General features: G+C 38.9%; 1 protein-coding gene across 5 annotated transcripts in view; it reads right to left on the reverse strand.

Moving 5' to 3' along the window:
- Positions 1-18,991, reverse strand: part of DISP1 (dispatched RND transporter family member 1) — a 95,216-nt gene that overhangs the window by 46,012 nt on the left and 30,213 nt on the right. Inside the window, exon 1 of one of the 5 annotated variants that reach the window (XM_075088796.1) lies at positions 660-1,092. The exons of the other annotated variants lie outside the window; for them this stretch is intronic. The gene's annotated coding sequence lies outside the window, so the exon portion shown is untranslated. Of the gene's footprint in view, positions 1-659; positions 1,093-18,991 lie in introns of those variants that run through there. 5 annotated transcript variants of the gene reach the window in all.

The raw sequence follows: 18,991 nt of genomic DNA on the forward strand, positions 1-18,991 counted from the left end.
ATTTTTTCTTGATGTTTTAATAGACGCACTAACATAATTTTACAACTACTGTATATTAAACAAGCAAAACACTGGGCAAGAATGCCAGGGCACATCAAGCAGGAATACACTGGCAGTCGCACCTATTTGATAAGCACAGCACATTCTTTGCATTTAGCTACAGAAAACAGAGCAAAACAGTTTCACAGCAGTCCAACAATCATTTTCTTCAAAAGCTAAACATGCGAGAACTGATTTTCTCCCCACTTTATTTCCCAAGTGTATGATGGTTTTAAGTCTCCCATTTGCTGAGCCGCACTCTGAAGGCCAACCGATAAACCCCCCACACCACTTCTACAATAGCGCATCTGATTAAATAGCTGGATCTCAAGTCGGGGGGTGTTCTTCTGTCTCACCAGCCCCTCAGCTCTGGCAGGGTCCTGTTCTAAGCTCTCTGGCATTTCTACTCGGCTATGACTTTTACAAGCCCAGGAGCCTACTTGCATTACAAAGTAGCGTTTTAATGTAAATAAAATGAAGGTACACAATAGTCTTAGTTAAGCCTACGTCCTAACGCTTTCTGAAACCCCGAGTTGTTTCAGCTATAGCCTAAGATACACTACGGGAACGCACAGCCAGATTTGAAGCAATCCGACGTAAGGCGCTTCTTAAACACTTACCAGGCGCAAACCAGAGAAGATTAGCAGTAGGGAGCAAGAAGCCCCCCTCTTGATCCAGGTATCCCCCCGCCTACGCGCCCCCCGCTTCCCGCAGCCGCCCGGGAGCCTGGCCCGCTTCGCCCCAACAACGGGCCTGGGCTGGGAGCGCCGAGCCGAGCTGGGCCGGGCCGGGCCGAGCCGAGCCGACTGCTGCTGCTGCTCCTCCGCCGCGGGGAGCCGGTGGCGGGGCCGCCCCTCCTTCCCTCCCTCCCCGCGGCAGGTCAGGGAGCTGGCAGCCACCCGCCGGCTCCTCCCTGCTTTCTGCGGGAGCCCCGGGGCCGCTCCCCGCCCTCGGTTCCAGCCCTCTTTGATCTGGGTTTGGTTAAGGCTGAACTGGAGATTAGAGCCGCGCTCTGCAGCTTCATCTGCCCGCGCCCGCGGGAGCTGCGGGACCGGCGGCGGCGCCCCGCTCCTGTTCCAGCCCCTGCAGGCGTGCCTAACGCGGCAAGCCCGAGGGGCATCACCTTGCCCACTTCTCAAATTCACCTTCCCATTTCTGAAGTGGGAAGAGCTGAGGAAGGCGGGACACTGAAAATAGCACCGAGTGGCATTTGGAGTGTTTCTCAAAGTCACTTCAGTCCTCATTAGCTCCTGGCAAACATGCCTCGTCCCCCAGCCCCCAGCTCTTGACACCATCGTTCGGTTGTCAGGTGCTTCTTGCAAATCATCTCTGCGTGGCTACAAATCGCTCACACTTCAACAACAAAAAACCTTGCTTGGAAAAACTGGGCTTTTGCCACACCAGATACTAAGATATTTGTAGCCAAAATGCCTTTTCTCAAGCTTCTTTCACACCCAAGCACTCGAGGACCTGGTAGTCCAAAAGCGAACACCTCCACATACTCCTCAGATATGTTTGTTTAAAAACGTAATAAATACAAACTGAATTATTACAGGCTATTAATGCAAACAGCTGAGAACTTCACGAGCAGAGAAAAATAGCCTGGTCACCAGGCAAAATGAGAAAACAGATTGCCAAATTTTGGGGATATTTAAACCCTCAATTCTAAGACCTCAAGAATAAAACAGCAGGATGTATTTAGGAAGAGCTCAGTATTAAGGTGGGGAACACTGCACTCACTCAATTACAGAGCTGTATTACGCTGAACTTTTTAAAATACTACTGTGGGAAATGCCACAAGCTGGTCTCCACCTGCTCTACCAGGGTGCGCTCAGCATAACTACTGAGCCTCACGTGCTCACAAGCCTCATGTTTTGGGAGGTGACTCCTGTTTTTTCCTCAGCTCTGGGCATCTCAGGTGCAAACCTCAGAACTGGCATCCTCCTGGTTCAGATCTTACAAACCAGTCCCCTGCCACTCCAAAGCAGGTCACAGTCCACCTGGGACTGGCTTTTTAGAATAGCTCTCTTCCCCCTCCACTGAAATACGGGAGCTCTGATTTCTGAGTCAAGTTTGAGCTGGTTGTAGCAAAAGGAATTTCTCATCCACAAGCACCTTCACTCTTTGTAAAGCAAAAAATCTTAACAAAGGAAACACTGGGGCTCAGTTTCCCTCAGTGTGATCTTAAAATTATGCATCCTAACTCTGGTCCAAGCTTCTACGCAAGGCAGTTCTTCCTGCTCGTTGGATCTGGTCTTTAACAGGTGGTAAGAGGCTGTGCTGCTTCCCCACTTCTAAGGGGACACTTTTCTAAAAAAAAACAGTGTTCCCTACCTTTCTCGCTTCACTTGAACTGGAAAATTTCACTGGCATCAGGTGCCCTGTCTCTACCTCCCACACATCATCAGCATTCTATCTAGAGCATCATTTTTCTAGCATTAATAGATTCTCCAGTGGAAAACTTGCTTTCCATCCAATGTAGAACCATTGAGTGCTAATGATCCAGGACAGTTCTAATACAAGAAACTCAGATGTATTTATTGAACAAAACAGCAATACTATACAGCAGATAACTTTAAACCATCATTCAAAATAGAAGTAGAACTAAAACATGATACTCACTTTCCCAATATCTGAAACACGTAACGTATGTCCAGAGGTGTCACAAGAACAATCTCAAAGCTGCTTCCAAAGTCACAAAACTCTAGGTATTTTTGAAAAACCTATCTACTAATAAAAGTATTTTTAAAATATGTAAGTATTACTGTGTATCAGTTCACTGCAGACACTGTATCACTTGCATTTGCTACCTACCTTGAAGAGGCAGCAAAAGGCCCAGATCTTTTGCTCACTGCTTTGATATCTAAGAGGAAAAGTAGTATAAAAATCTAAAGGATTGCCATCTATCAAAGCTCTTAAGATTATATGTACTGCACAAAATATCATTACTACATCTTGGCACATCAACTTACTGCAGCTACTTAGTTCCCAAGGACGATAGTAAAATGAACATATAATGTATCTTCATAGGTTATGCTTAATAAAATGATTCCCGCGCAAATTGGATTTAAATACTGTATCATATATTTGAATTACAGACTTGGAGTCAATTATTGCCTTCACAGTACCTGAAAAGGCAAACTCAGCACTGTGAGCGCTAAGAAACCTTTCCCCCATGCTATGCTCTATCCCTGCAGAGCCCTGATTGTCCAATGTTCCCCCCAGCACACTCCTCGTTTTAACATCGCCATCACACACCCTTTAACATCCCCTTCTGCACTACATTCAACTTCTAACATTGCTACTTATCCCACTGTTCATCTCCAGCAATATCAGACAAACTCCAAACTCATCATTTGTAAGTGGTTAGGAAAGACAACTTCAGTTCTGCAGCACATGGAGCACAGGTACAGGAAAACTGGGGGAAAGTGGAAAAGGATGGAAAAATTTAGACCGATTCAAGGCAGATCAGGGATGTCAAATTTGGTCCCTGGAGACCTCAAGAAGATAAATGAGTAACACTCTGCTCTATCCACCACCTGGAAATGCATGTATGCAGAGAATCTGCAGGACATCTGCACTACTAATTCAGCCTTGGTTTAAGTCAATAAGATCCTCAAACCACCAGGAAGTTCCAGCTGCCTATGGATATATCAGTACATTTTTACAAGCGACAAAATTTCTATCATAAATAAAATGAACTCTCAATGATTCACTATGCTTTAAAGAAAAAGGGAACAGAATAAAATTTGACTATTATACCACCTTGAAGATTATTATTATATTATAAATAATTCATTTTATATTTCATGGGTTACTTAAAGATTTGTGATTTGAACTTCAAGCCCTTGAAGACAAACATACTGCTCTGGGCAAACAAAAGTACTTTGCATGTTCTGATCAAAGAATAATCCTTTAAACTTCGAAAAATGGGCAAATCATCTCTTATCGTAACATCATAAGCAGCTTTTTTTACTGAGATTTTAAGACAATATTTTTCATAGTATTCTTAACTAATAAAATCAAACAGTATTAAAAATATTCCTACGAGTTCCCTGAATTCTATATACAATCCTTAGGAAAAAAACCAAACTATTATAATGTTATTAGATTTAAACAAATTATCATTTGTATAATATACAAGAAAATAAGCCTAAAAAACCCAAAGCTTATATTTGCATTTACAAAGTACAGCTGACATACTGTGTTGTAACATATGAAGTCTGGCCACCCTCTCTATTCAGACACAACATAGAGTTGCAATTCTTGCCTGTGATCTTTTCATAGCCTCTCCTGAGGCCAAACTGAAGACACCAGGCAATGCCATCAGGCGCCAGCCACTTCTGTTAGCTTTGGCTGCCCATGATCACGAGCTGATACTGAGCTACCACCCCTCCACCACCAGAGCTGCAGCTACTCACTGCACCTTTTTCTTGGCCGGATGCCTTCACACGCCTCTCTGAGCTTAACACGATGTTAATCACACATTCTTCTTGTCAGATCAGTGTCTTTTAACAAGAGAGAGATTCAGAAGAAACTGAAGGACTTCAACAGTGTTGGGCGTTACTAGGACAGCTGTGCGCCTTTTAGGGTGCTCTGGGGACAAATGGATGCTGGAGGACTCTGCAAGTGCTCACGGAAAAAGCCCAGAGGCTCTTGAAATCCTTGAAGGCCAGATGGAGGGTACCAGAGGTGATGTAGAAATTCTGCTGAATTTGTAATGAACTGGGGAGAATAAGGGAATATGGAATAGAAGTACAGAGCTAATTAAAGGTTAAAATGACAGAATGAGTTCTGTACATGGCACAGGTACTCTGCAAGTATTTTATTATAGCTACATTGAAGTTTTATTACAATTCCTATCCACCTACAGAATTTCCTGACTGGTGTTTTTTTTCTTGGACACAATATTCTCTATTGCATCTTAGATGCTATAGAACAGTTCATGCAGTGGGCAATTAACCAAATGCCATTTAAAACAAACAATGCAGTGGGAAAAACACAGCAGGGAACCAACCAGTCATTTACTACTTTTCATACTAAAGTGTATTTTCATGCAACACTTGAGGTAATACGGTGATAGTGGCAGCTACTTTAATGACTCAGAGGCACACAGGACACATATTGGGATCTTCCAGATTAGAGCAGTACGTGGGACATGCCAGGAGCACAGTACTGAGAAAGTTAATTGGACCGAGTCAGATTGATCCACTGGAAATTACTACATCTAGATCACCTCTGACTGTGCCACACCTGATAATTTTACAGAGATATGAGTGCCTGCATGGTGCTCCCAAGTGCTCTTGGGTTCAGAAATACAAGGTGAAGACAAACTGACTTACCTGAGACTGCAGCCACACAAACATGAATCATCTGCTCCTAGACCTAAACTGAGCCTGAAAACAGGAGAGTTGTGTTCAATCAGGCATCACCCCTGAGACAGAAACTCAATACTGACATTCTAGAGCCTCCGAACAGAGTGGACTTAATTCACAGCTTGTGTTACCCTTTCAGAGATGAAAGAGAAAATTGTAAGAGGTAAAAACAAAAGCACCCAACAATGAAAAAACCTGTACTTAGATGCATGCATTTGTTTGAGATACATGATGAAGAAAAGGAAGTGAATGATATACAAGGTATTAAACATAAAAACTCCCATCCTCTTACACTGGCATTCTTCTATACACTTCCCCACCCCACCCTGCACCTCAGGGTGTTAAGGAGACAAACCTTCATATAAATATAGGCCATAATATAAGCAAAACTGATGCAGTATCCTCATATACCTGTGACTGAAGCCTTAAGTATTGAGCCTTCCATTTTCAGACTGCTAGGTCCGTGAGGATGAAACATTGATCAACAGATGTCGTGAAGTAAATTGGCTGTCCTTCTCCAGTTTCCACTCACCCCGACTTCACCACAAAATCTTTCATAACTGATATCCTCAAGAAAGGCTGAGAATTGAGTATAGAGGCTGAAAAAAATCTTTAAGCCTTGCAAAGCAGTCTCTTCCAGCACTAGTGACAGGGGAAGTGTTAGACATGATTACTGAACATGCTCTATTTGTTTTTTAGATAAACAAAGGACTTCTGGCTTGTTATTGGGAAATTTAAAATCTACACACTACATTTAATAAAACAGATACCAACAAATTCTTTTAATATTCCGGAAAATGGACATTTAAGGTCACATCATCTTAAATAACACTGAAAGTCAAAGCACAGAAATACATTTCTGGGGGCAAAGAGGGTCTTTCATTGTCCATTAAGTGCCTAGAACAATGTGCTCTCAGTCCCTAGTGTAATTAAAGAGTCAGTTCAGTATGATATTGCAAACAAATACAGCAGGATTCCAAACTATTTCCTTTATTGATTTTTTTAAAAAGCTCTCAAAGTATGATAGTGAGATTTTCCAGACTTGTCCCCCCACCCAAAACAAGACACTCTAGCAGTATTTTTCTAACTTTTTTCATTGAGATCCTGAGGTTTTAAACCAGGTCATGCGAAGGTTGAGTTTTATGAAACCTAAGACTGTCTTGTTTTATCTACTTACAGAACATCAACTTAATGATTTTTCAGTGAAGATCTAATAGAGATAAATCTTATTTTGCATATTTCCAAACCACGTGTACTCTGAATTGAAATGCATATCTGAGGCTCCACAATAACTCAAGTCCCACATCACACAAATCTTGAAAAGCTATTAAGTTTAAAAAAGTCCCCATATTGGAAGCAATTATTTACACTACTAAAGAAAAAAGTTGTGTATTAATCATGAAAAACCAGGAAAAAAATCAGATTTAATACTCTGCAGAAATGCTTAATATGAAGTTTGTAAGAGTTTTATTAGCACCTCAATCAGTTGTCAGACACTAATATGAAGAGAACTTGTTAAAAGTACAAATAAATCCACGTGCAGAATTGAAGATCTATACTTTTGATTTATCTACAGCTCACAAGGTTTTGAAGGCATTTTTCATAGCTTGTTTTCAGTTGTAAGTTTTATTCTCTAAACAGAGTGCTCCAATAAGTTACATTAAATTGCAGCTGCATAAACATGTTTACACAGACTTACGTTTTCTCATTCACATTCCCTTCTCACAGGTGTACCTTTTCCACTATGAACTAACCACACTTAAGTGTATCTTATGTAAGTGCACACATGTATAATGTCACTTGTAAAATAGTCCAGACTGACCAGAGGGAAAAAGTAACAGAATGCTGTATCTGGACATAAAATAAACAAGTGACATAAAAAGCAGTAACTCCATCACTTACACGATGACAGTATTTGAATCAAAACCCCTATCCTGATGTTACAGTGAAAGTGACTATTGCAGTATAACTTTTTTCCACGTGACACGAGAAATGCACTTTACCAATATTGTTACCGTGATTACCATATTAACTTGTCTATAACCAAAGAAATAACAAAGAACTGCATTTCTCCCATCATTTGGAGGCATTCATACAGCAACAGTCCAGAAAACACAGCTACCACTATTTCTATTTCAGCAAAGGACAAGTCACTTTTTCAGATTCAGATGCTTAGTTCAGGAAACAGCGAAGTCTTGAAATGCAAGGGATACTTTTAAAACACTAAAACTTCAATTACTTTTAAGATAGGGACCATTGTTTTGCACTTAATTTCAGGGAAACTAAAAATATAACATCAATATTTATTGCAACTGCATCAGTGTGCAATATAAACACTTACGTGCAAAATAAACATTTATATTGCGGGTATCAGAAAATTATTCATTTTGTTGCTCATTTCATTCACTTCCACAGCTAAAGGAAGTATAAGGTTCTTGCTATTCACTTAAGAGCAAATTAGGTGACAGCTGTAGTTGTGAAACATTTCTTCTACCTATTAGAAGTTAAACCTTCAACCTAGCTTGCTGCTCCTTTGGCTTAGTAGAAGTACCAGGAGAGAAAACACCTAACAGCTTCTTAATTATTAATTTTTCTAAAGGATTTTCAAAATTAACCACTTAAACCTTCAAATAATACATGAACCCACATCACACCTTCACCTTTCCTCATTAGGAAAGTGAAATAAGCACCAAAGTTGATCTTTTTTCCTTCAGAGAAAAAAAGAAGAGATCTAAGTGTTTGGAGTAAGCAACCATTGCTAGAGTTCACTGGGGAGCTTTCAATTGATGTGAGCTTTACTGACACACTAATGAAGGCCTGACAGACAAGGCAAGAGAAAATGCTATTTGAGCACAAACTCAGTGTTTGCTCACTAGGCTGCTTGCCTGCCAGAGGGTTACCCAAACACAGCTCCTGCAATGGGAAGTCAATCTTTTCTAGCTGTCTCTTAGCAAACAGATGTGAGCCTGGGAATTTCTCATGCGTGCAGATAAATCAAGAGGCAGACTTTTCAAGAGCGTCAACCTTCATAGCTTTAGAAGGAGATGCCATATTTCTCTGGGACCCTCTGATCGCATACTATTCAGACTAAACTCCAGTTACTGCCTATCATATACAGGTCACAATTTCCAAAGCTGTTCGCTAAAGTTAGTTCGATAAGTGTGTGTTTTACCTGCTGTTTGAAGTCAAAAACCTTGACACAATTCTAAACCATGGCACATTTACGTAGCATTTAAAAAAATGTAGGGGAATGTTATCTCTATTCCTTTTATATTATGCCTAGGGATACTGAGGTGTTATCTTAGAAACCTGATTTGGCATTTTCTGCAGGTTCCCTGGAGCCACACAATTCTGAGCTGTACTCTTGTCAGTATACAAAACTGCAACTGTATACCTTCCTAATCAATTTTCAAACCAAAAAAATCCTTTAGAAAAGCATGGGGTATACAGAAATTGCATTATAGTTGTATTACAAACCCAGATATATTATTTCTCTGCATGAGGCCCATTTAACAAACCAAATTTTTATATTGAACATGTCCAGTATTGACCAAATGTCTAAGATGATGCACTTGAAGGCTTTTTAAACCTGATGGTACCTCTTGAGATTTACATTCAATAAGTACAGTTGGATAGCTATTTAAAGATCAAATTCAAGATCAGACTTCAATTAGATTACTTCTGCTACAGTCTGTGATGTATGTAGCCAATTCAGTTAGACAATATTGCTTTTTCCAATTACTACAGGCTACCCGTTTTATATGTACTATACATGTTTCTAGGAGATCCATCGGAATAGCATTTGGTTCTCTACTGGTTACATAAATTGTAGTATCAGATGAACTCTCTTCACATACAAATTAAGGAATCTGAAGAGCATCAGGTGCTGAAATTTATTTAGGAGTACAGTTTCTTTCCATACCCAGGAACTGAGGATCACAAAGCACTCCAGGGCTCTGAAGTTGCAGGGCTGATACTAGTCTTCTGCACAGGAAACCAGGGTATGGAAATTGAGAGAACACTAGTCACTTTTGGTCATTAGAGAGTACAACGTGGAGATACTTTTTTATATCCTGGAGAAGAAGAGTGACTGGGTGCATGCCAGCAGTGCCACAGCTGTACAAAGTCAGCACCAGTAAGCCACCTCCGTATCAGACATGGAGGCAGGCATACAGCAGCTGCTGAAGACTTCTGGCAGCCCTGTGGCAGCAGCAGCTGTACAGTCATTCTGTGGCTAGGAGAAAAGTTTGGTACCTTTGCAACTCCTTCCCTTCCAGCTCACTTAACTGGGCTGCGTACCTATTCCAAGGCACAGGCACTGCTAATTTTAGTAGAGCTAAGAAATATGTTTACTACCAAGCCATTGAACCTTTATAGCAGTGTTCAGATATTAAAACCTGAATGTTCTTTTTACAGTTTTCAATCTTATTTAACAGAACAGCCTTGCTTAGTCTACAGTATTTAACAGTCACCAGCCAGATACTATTTTAATGAGCAATGCATGCATAAAATATTGACCTTCCTAGCAAGAACTCAAACCCCAATCAGCTACTGAAAGCAAAAGAGCAGCTGCAGAAAGATTGCTCCATTTGTCAGAAGATATTCATCTTCACATATACCCTTTCCAAAACAACTTGCGTATAAATCTACCAGCAAAAATATCTTTCCCAAAGAGTGTGCTTTAGAGACAAAGATAAGAAAAAAAAATAATCTAACCTTGAGGAAAGCATCCCAATCAGTTTTGGATGACTATGTTCTTCATGCTCACATGACATGTACGCTATATTTTTTTTCCTCACAGTGAACAAAAAGGTATCACATGGATCTGGTCGTAGTACTCAAAGCCAAATGCATACAAAGTTATTGCTAGGCATTAGAAAGACTGTAATATCCGCCAGCATTCTTCCCACCTTTCCAGTACAACCAAGTGCAAGATACCAGGCAGGACCAGTAGTATTTCTGCATGGTGAGTGGAAACAGGTGACCCTGATTTCCTTGGTTACTGTCATATTATAAGCCAGTGGTGAGAGCAAGCTGCGCCTTTCAAGGGGAAGGGGGCGGGGAAGGGGGCAAGGAAGGGGGGGGTTGGCAGGAAGAAGCTGGAATGCTCGGCCTGAGGTCAGAGGACAAGGAATTTCAAAGCTAGGTGATAATTTTAAGAGGCGAGTGCCTATCACGCAAACATGTGCTAAGGCGCTAACCCACACACTTCCTCTTCATGGAATAGTTTTAATCCTGATAAATTTTCTAAATTCAACTCACCACATACATGCACAAGCTCATTTGCTGGTGTAAGGATGGCAACCGTAACAGGCAAGAATAACCAGCAGGCGTGGGGAGATGCGCTTCTTTCAGTGGCACTGATGATTTAGGTCCACTTAGGAGAATATATGCAATATAATGTGTGTATTATAGTACATACTGTGAAAACAATAGGCTTTAGAGTTAATACTTAGCACTAAATAGAAACTTTAAAACATTTTTGCTTAAGGAAAAGCATGTGGTACACAGAATATAACTAAAAACTAGAACTGCAAATTGAAGGGATAAGCATGATGCATAATTTCTGGTTGTAAGCTCCCTATAAAACAAGTTATTGCTGAACTAGTTTCAAATTCTCACAAAATAACAAAGCAGAAACAAAGGGCTGTGTTTACAACATTTACAAACTGAAATTCCAGTCCCCTACATAGAGGGATTTCTTTCATTAGGACAAGACAGAGAAGAACTCGGTGATTAGCATTCTAATTCGATACTAAAACATAGTCGGGTACAATTGGTAAAGCCACTGAAGGCACTTTCCCAGGTTTCTTGCTTTCTTGTTGAATAACTGCACTTTTTCTTTCAGAGCCAAACGAGCCAATAGTTCAACAACATAATTATCTTCTATGACTTTCTCCACAAGTGCTGCATTACTAATCTACTTGCGCCACTACTGTAAACACCGAGCAGAACCATCAGTACTCTTCAGAGCATGACTGAAATGGTTAGGCTTCTTGTGCACAGAAAACATCTAAAAGTATCAGCCATCACAACCTAGTTTGCAAGGCCACAGGTAAACACGTAAGTGACAGCAAACAAAGCTGTATTCCATTAAAATGGCATGGGTGAACACATGTGTCTGCCTTCAGATGGAGGTAATTGAAGAAAAATTGTGCTGTGTATTACTTATATTTTACGTATATTCTGAATAGTACTTAGCAAAAGCCTCACAGACTTCAAATATAAAAGAAAAGCCAGGCCCTGTTAAATTTACTATGCTCACCCCCTTTAGCCTTAAAGATGGAAAGAAATACTTCCCTCAGGGAAGAGGGGCCCAGCTCATAATTTCTGGATTAAACCCATTACTATTAGCTGCAGAATGAAATTATTAGTGACATATTCACCGAAATACCTCTTAACAGAGGTCACCAGAGCTTCCTAGAAACCTAAAACTGCCACTGTAAATTTAGCTAATAACAAGTCAGTTTTTTAAACCATCAAAATTAGAGGTAAACATAACCACCAACCTGTTTTAATACCCTAATTTAGTCATGCACTGAAGTACAATATATTTGCATTTTCTTCACTTTGAAGTTATAAACTGAGAAATACATGAGTGCTGGCATGCACCACTACTACATCAACACTTATATTCGCGGATGTGGACGCAGAATTTCTATTGATTTTCAATACGCTCATTTCTCTTAAAACACAAATCAAGAATAACCTCTCTGGCAAGTACACAAACCATAGTTTGATCAGCACATTTAAAATAAGATTAAACAGAGGCTTAAAATAGGATTAAACAGAATCTTTTGCCATGGAAAATTCTGTTATGAAATGGATCAATTTGGCAAATATCAAGAATCTGGAAAAAACAAACAACACGCACAAAAATCTTACTTTCATTCTGTGTTTATCACCGCCATTTTAAAGCTTCACTCAATTACTTCCAGAAGACCTTAGATAGAAATTGTTCCATCTACCACTTTATAGGCTATGCTTAGTTCTGCTTAAGCTTCCAAGACTGCTCATAAACTCTGTACTGTTTCATATGACATACATATGCAGTCCTCGATGTACAGCCTGTTTCCCCCCATCCCAGGTAAGTGACCTCATCATTGGATTACAAAATCCTGTTTCTCTTGCTTGTGCTCTCCTTCAGTCCAGTCCTGCAAACTTTGTGTTCCTAGTTGTACAAAGGATGCCCTTGATTCCAATCTAGTAAACAGCTGAGTAGTTATGTCTACGCTGCTTGGTGAGGAATCTGAGCTTGACATCCTTCAGATGCAAGTTCGGCATAAAATCCACATCTTGTTCTTGGATTTGTCATACAGTTGCACAGCAATTATATCAAAGCATTGCAAGCCATTCAGAGACACTTCTTCATTGCAGTGGAACTTAGGCACTGGAGCATCAGTAGAAAGAGCACCAGGCACAGTCTCTGCTCTACAACACATCAGTATACCTTGATGCTTGGACTGCAAGACGTCTGGAGCATTGCATTTTTTTAATACCAAGCTCTCCACTCCTCCCCCATGCAATGAGGGCCTTCAGCCCTGTTGTCCCTCTTAAGTTCAGATACACTGTCAGAGGAACTCCTATAAGTAATGACACTATCCTAGCTAAAAGCATTTTAAAATCTCCATTTTTAAACAGGGTAAAACAGACATCTATAATTCTGCTGGTTCATAAGGAACTGGTGGGTAAGATGTTATAGCTGAATTACTAGGGAAGAAATACAACACCCTACAAAATGGTCATGGTCAATCTCACACTAAAATGAGTGTCATCTCACTGTCTCAACTAAACCACACTCATTTGTATTACTGAGCAGGAACTTAAAGTTCTCATAGTTCCACAAGCCTTAAAGAGATTAAAAGCATACTCTTATGATTTATTTTACCAGTAGAAAGCTATTATGCAAAGATACTTGAATCCCACTGACCCTCGTCACAAGTTTCACGGAACTATGACCAAAATTCAACAGCTGTCATATAGACTCTGAATCTGAAGTAGACTGATATTAACTTGCCATTAGGAGACAACACTACCAGACTGCAGATTTCACAGTCTAAGTTCAATTTACTATACAGTTCCTTCAGTAACTTCTTTCTTCTGCTTAATATTTTGAGGTGTTAGTTGTTAAAACAAAAGCCAACTCATGTGATAACTAGAGATACCCAGTAACAGAAAATTATGCAAAAGGCTGGAAGAGCACTTGATTAATCATCAACTGTGAGATTCAATATCACTTTTTGTGCAAAGCACATCTGCTTCTAAACAAAGCAGGCAAACAATTGTTTCTCTGCTGGGCCAGTTTCTCCACCATTATGCTACAGAGGAAGATCACATTGTGCAATTACCTCCCAGGCACTGGATTTAGCTCTTCAGGTGTCTAGGTTGAACAACTGACCTTACTGAAATTAGGATTTCTTTGAATTGCTCCCCTTTGCAGAATTTGCAGAGCGCTCTGAGTAAGATTCAGCCAAGAGGGAAAAAGCAGGGAACAATTCTGTCACCCTGCAAATGAAACTTCAAGATAATAAATATCTGCGTAAGTAGGTAACCAAAAAACTGAGAAATGTGTAAGAAAACTCAGGCATTGAAGTCCTGGAGTGGTCTAAATTACTCTATCTCGAAATACTGTTCCAGTCTATTTCGCTATACTTCCAAAGTTCTGTGGGTCTAGTTCCCCTTACAGCAACTGGCACCTAAATCCGAAGATTTCACCTTCAAGACACTAGGCCATCTGAAATTCAACAAACTGTCAGGGGCTGCACTGAATTATCTACCATCTGGAAACTGTAAAAATAAAAATTATACAAATAGTAATGAAAAAATACTGTAAAAACGTGATGGTGAAGTTTGACAACCTTCTAACATAATTAAATGGAAACCTGCCTCTTCTGATGACCCATACATCTTTGAGCAAGCTGAGTGAGAGCTAAGAGCCCTGAGGCATCAGATGAGGCTATCCATCAGGGTCTCCTACCTGTGAAGATAGACACCCTAGAGATAAACTCTATTTCCTTCTACAAAGAAATCCAGAATTGTTTGTTTTAAAGTTTAAATTCGTTCAGAAAAAAAAAAATATTTCAAAACACTGAAATTCTTTGCAAAAGTACAGTTCCTTTTCTTCAGCCAACTCTATACGCTCTCTTCCTGAAAAATATAGCACAGTTCAAAACGGAGTTAAATGATTATTTGGAGTTGCCTTGCATAAACACAAGCCAAATATCAGCTTAAGTTACTACAATTGTCTTTATATAGGCTCATAAGTCACACAGCAAATTTTGGCAGAAACAGGCTTCAGTCTTTAGAACATACACATTTAGGTATTTGAACACAGTGCCAAAAATCTCCCAAAGATAAGTCAAATACACTGGGAAAACCGGTTTTAATATCTGAAGAGTTATTCAACCTGAACTGAATTTATCAAGATTAAGAATACTCTTTTTTTTTTTTTGCTATTCTAAGGACAAACAAATCTTTCTGCTCAGTATCTAACAGCTGTTGTAAACAACTCATGCTGGAAATTCTCGAAGAGATTCTACAGAAAGTCTTTTATAGAGCAAAATACTTTGCAACCTCAACACCAGGGTTTCTATAATGGAATCAATTTCTATGCCATTGTCTTAACTTCAGCCTACTTCATTCAACCTACAACCTCTAAGCTTTACATTCAAGAAGTTCTCATACCAGCAGCAGCCTTCCATAGAAAGACCCGTGAAACATTAGTTCCTGTGACCTGTCAGAAAGTAACTGAACAACATACTCCAGTCTGACAGAAAAAGCAAAAAGCTACCTTTTCAAAACTGGGACTAATTGTCTGTGAAACTGGGTAGTTTCTTCTACCGAGAACAAACAGTTACACTTATTCAAAAAAATTAAAATCATAATATTTCATCAATTTACTAAAAATGTCTTTTTTTCCCCCACCCACAGCTTAAACCAGAAGTGTCTCAGCACTAGATCCCAAACTTTAATTTCCTTCTACTTCTGCTATTGTTATGCCAGCACTTCTAAATATTTACCCTTCCCAGATTCCTAAAATGGAAGGAGCCGGGGTTCTTTTGTAGTGCAGATGATTTGCACAGACCCCAAGTAGTGGAGAAATTCTCACGCTTTCATGGGAGGGAAGCGGATTTAGGGGACATTTTGTTCATGGCAGGGTAAAATAATCTTTAATAAATTTAAATTGAAGGGTCTTTCTAGCAAAGAGGAATTATGTATACTTTCCTCATGTACAAGCATAAACATTAAAGGTATTAATAAACATTCTTCAGAGAACTGCAGATTTACATTTTTCATAAAGTGTAGATGTGATTAAATTGCATCTATATCTGGAAACATTTAGCACTAAGCTGTTGAAAAGTTATTTTACTGTATACGCCACTTCAATTTATCTTCCAAAAAATTTAACTGTCATCACAGATAAGGATTCAGTAAAAGCTTCAAAAAACCTAAGGAAAGACAAACAAAATGCAAGCATGAAACATCATGAAAAAGGAAAACAAGTGCCAGTTTTATGGCTCGTGAATGTTTTGGAGTCTCTGCAGTGACAGCTTAGCCACTGCTGAAAAGGGGGAAGCCAGCTTGGTCTTTGCTGGCATGACATGCATTCAGCAAAGCAATCTACAAGACAAATGCTCCATATCCTATTTATTTATTAAATCCAACACATAGTCTAACAACTTAAGCTACAGTAAATCTAAAGGAAATTTAAACATAGAAGATACTATGGACTAATCTGAGACAAAAGCAGGTTTCCTTTTCTTTTTATAAGCACACACTGAGTTACATTCTCTTACTTAATAGAAATCTGTTGCTAAGGCACCTCCTGTTGCAATAGAACAGACAGAACACTAATTAAGACCTGCTAAAGTCACTGAACATGCTATCTTAGCTGAAGCTGTGAATAAACGTATCAAATATTATTCTTTATTTTAAAATTGTCAAATTATGTACTCTAACTAGAAGGAAATCCTTCCAGAAAATCTTTTTGAGCACTGAGCCTCTTTTGTTATCAAAGCAAATGTTTCTTTTTGTGTATATTCCACCTGATAAAGTTGGATTTTCACCCCCTTATGGCTGCTGAAAATTTAGGGATTAAGAATCTAAATGAGATCATTGTCCCCATGTATTCCAGAATTCCTTAAGAATCTGTACAAGTGTATGTAGTAATTGACAGAGGAATATAATGAAACTTAAAACAGTTTTCCACATAGTGGGCAGCTACAGTTCCTTGACATCCAACTCAGAACACTACATGGTCAAATCAGAAAAGAGAAAAGAAAGCAGAGGCTGCCAAAATCTGCTTTTCAGTCCAAGGCAAAAAAAGAATTATGAACAAGTCAATCTCTATAAAACCAGCAAAAAAAAATTACTTTAAAGGTATGGTTATTACTACCAAACCTATTTTGCACAGGTCTGCCAGTCTATCAATAACCATCTCTCCCTATGCTCCAGCTACAGCAGCATTTCTCTTTCTTTTATACGGACCTTTGCTTCTTCCTCATCTCCTGCTTCCATTTTTATATTTATCTCCTCTGTTCCTGAATTTTCCTAATTACAAAATCTTCTCAGTCAGCAGGACCAGAAACTCAGAAGATTAATTTCTAGAAGCAGCAGTCTCGATAGGAAAGGAGAAATCTCTGCATCTGTCCTGGAGGCAATCTTACTGTGTAGAATACCTATCTGCATAAACACTATTCCTCACTGCAAGAAGTTTAGATGTGCAGGACAGTTTTAACATATAACCAAGAAGTTTCTGTGGGCACACAAGTTCTACAGACTCCGTTAACTGGTTTTACCTTTTAATCATTGCAGTGATCTGCACTGCATTTGCACCTTCCACAACACTGAAGTGTCAGGCTCCATAAAGCTCATTGATGAAGCACGTATTGAGTTTTCCAATTCAGGCTAAGATTATTTCAAAGCTATTTATCCTCCTGAGGGAAACAGTCAGAAGACAAAATCAGAAATTTTGTTCATAAGATTAGTGAGAAACTGTAATATTTAAAGTTTCCATTAAAATGATTTTCTTTTTACAGACTGACTTCACCAAGAAAACATTTCAGAAAAACCCATTAAGGGATTCTTACTCAACTCTAAGTTACAATACAGCTACACTTCAGCAATTCCAGATCAAGCCAGTCAACTACTTCAAACTGTCTACGGACCACTGAAGAAACACTAGCTATTTATAAAAGCCCCATCTTTCTAAAAGGATATACTGAAAACTAGTGCTAGAACTTTAAACCTTTGAAAACAGAACTTTAAAATAACAGTGGCTACTGGAAAACTGTAAGTATTTATTTTTCTTAATTTTTTTATACTTACAAAAGCTGTTTTAGAAGTCGTAAGAGAGAAAAAAGCCCCAACAATTCTTTACCTCTATCATTTAAAGCACATAGTTGAACAGTTAGAAGCCTACCCTATACACTTACAGAGGGATAAAGGCACAGTACCCAATGTCATCTGCAGTGGGATCTGTGATCACTTGAGAGCACCAGAATTCAAAATGACTGATAATCGTCACTTTAACTGCTGTATCTCCTCTCATTATCTAAACCCGGCATGCATCACAAGTCTGGTTTACAAAGCAGGTAAGCCAAGGTGTGCTGTATGTCACTAACTATAATTTGGAAATACTTCTCACATACTTTAACACGTTTCTAACAGTATTTAAGAAACAAGATTGACATTATGGTATTTTAACTGGAAAAAGAGAGAAGCAGAAAGGAGGATAAACCTCAACACTGTAAACAGTCGTTTGGTCAACCTGTATATGCCTTTGCCTTCAGAAATTAAGACATTATGGTTATCTTTCATCTCTGAAGAACAATGACAGATAAGTAAAAGAAAACTAGTAGGAAAAACCAACCAAATATGAACTCTCAATTTATCTAGTTCATGAGCAAGCTATAGAAGGTAGCTTTTCTTATCAAAACTATCTGGAAAAAAAACCCCATGCTTTCTAATAGCATTACTGGATTTTGTGATTTTTTTTTTCTAAGCTGATAAAAATAATACCAACCAGCTATAATGAATATTATGACTTTTCAGGTTTATAATGTGGCTTTGATATTATTAGGCTTAACAAACACCAAACAATGGAAGAGATTTCCAAAGATAAGTTTAATAACAGTAGTATTATCTACTTCTTTGATGCATCAAGTAACACAGCTGCTGGCTTCAGAACTAATAATAATCAGAAAATTTTGAAAAGCTGAAAAAAATCTGAACATTTCATAATCTTCTAACTGCAGTAACTAAAGGTTAAATACTACTGAAGACTGGATCAAACTTTTTAAAAACACTGTTGTATTAATCTGTGTTCCCATTTATCTGGTTTAAAAGGGTTACTTTAACCAAATCTGGCTTAAAAGCAGAGAGACAAGGCAGCTAGCTAAACTGGAAAACTATAACAGCAAAGTTATGTGTCAAAGAAATATGTTGCTAACACTGAAGAGCAAGGTAAGCATGCCTGCCTACCTTAAGCTGAAAAATAGTTTTAAAGTGTGGCAGTTTTAAAGAACAGCCAAGGTTAATTTGTATAGTAAGGAACGGTCTTAAAAAAATAAGGAATG

The sequence above is a fragment of the Phalacrocorax aristotelis genome, chromosome 3 (genome assembly GCF_949628215.1).
Source record: "Phalacrocorax aristotelis chromosome 3, bGulAri2.1, whole genome shotgun sequence".
Taxonomy (NCBI): domain Eukaryota; kingdom Metazoa; phylum Chordata; class Aves; order Suliformes; family Phalacrocoracidae; genus Phalacrocorax; species Phalacrocorax aristotelis.